Genomic DNA, 955 nt, shown 5'->3' with positions numbered 1-955 from the left:
TGCAGCGGGAACGTCCTCGGACCTCCAGGGGCCGAGACAACCACCGCCTCATGGGGCCGGACACTCAGGGTCCGGGTAAAATCCAATATATATCTCGTGATATCTTGGGTGCTATTACAGATAGCGCAATAAATCAAAGTGCATTGTCTGTAGGAGGCCCTGGCGCATGAATCTGTGCAGCGGGAACGACCTCGGACCACCAGGGGCCGTGAAAACCACAGTCTCATGGGGCCGGACACTCAGGGTCAGGGGAAAATCCAATATATGTCTGGTGATATCTCGGGTGCTATTACAGATAGCGCAATAAATCAAAGGGCATTGTCTGTAGGAGGCCCTGGCGCATGAACCTGTGCAGCGGCAACGACCTCAACCACCAGGGGCCGAGAAAACCACAGTCTCATGGGGCCGGACACTCAGGGTCAGGGGAAAATCCAATATATATCTGGTGATATCTCGGGTGCTATTACAGATAGCGCAATAAATCAAAGTACATTGTCTGTAGGAGGCCATGGTGCATGAATCTGTGCAGCGGGAACGACCTCGGACCCCCAGGGGCCGAGTCAACCACTGTCTCATGGGGCCGGACACTCAGGGTCTGGGAAAAATCCAATATATATCCGGTGATATCTCGGGTGCTATTACAGATAGCGCAATAAATCAAAGTGCATCGTCTGTAGGAGGCCCTGGCGCATGAATCTGTGCAGCGGGAACGACCTCGGGCCACCAGGGGCCGAGAAAACCACAGTCTCATGGGGCCGGACTCTCAGGGTCAGGGGAAAATCCAATATATATCTGGTGATATCTCGGGTGCTATTAGAGATAGCGCAATAAACCAAAGTGAATTATCTGCAGGAGGCCCTGGCGCATGCATCTGTGCAGCGGGAACGACCTCGGACCACCAGGGGCCGAGAAAACCACCGTCTCATGGGGCCGGGCACTCAGGGTCTGGGGAAAA

This window comes from Nomia melanderi, unplaced genomic scaffold (genome assembly GCF_051020985.1).
Source record: "Nomia melanderi isolate GNS246 unplaced genomic scaffold, iyNomMela1 scaffold0014, whole genome shotgun sequence".
Classification (NCBI taxonomy): Eukaryota; Metazoa; Arthropoda; class Insecta; order Hymenoptera; family Halictidae; genus Nomia; species Nomia melanderi.
Note: the sequence above shows the minus strand (reverse complement) of the source record.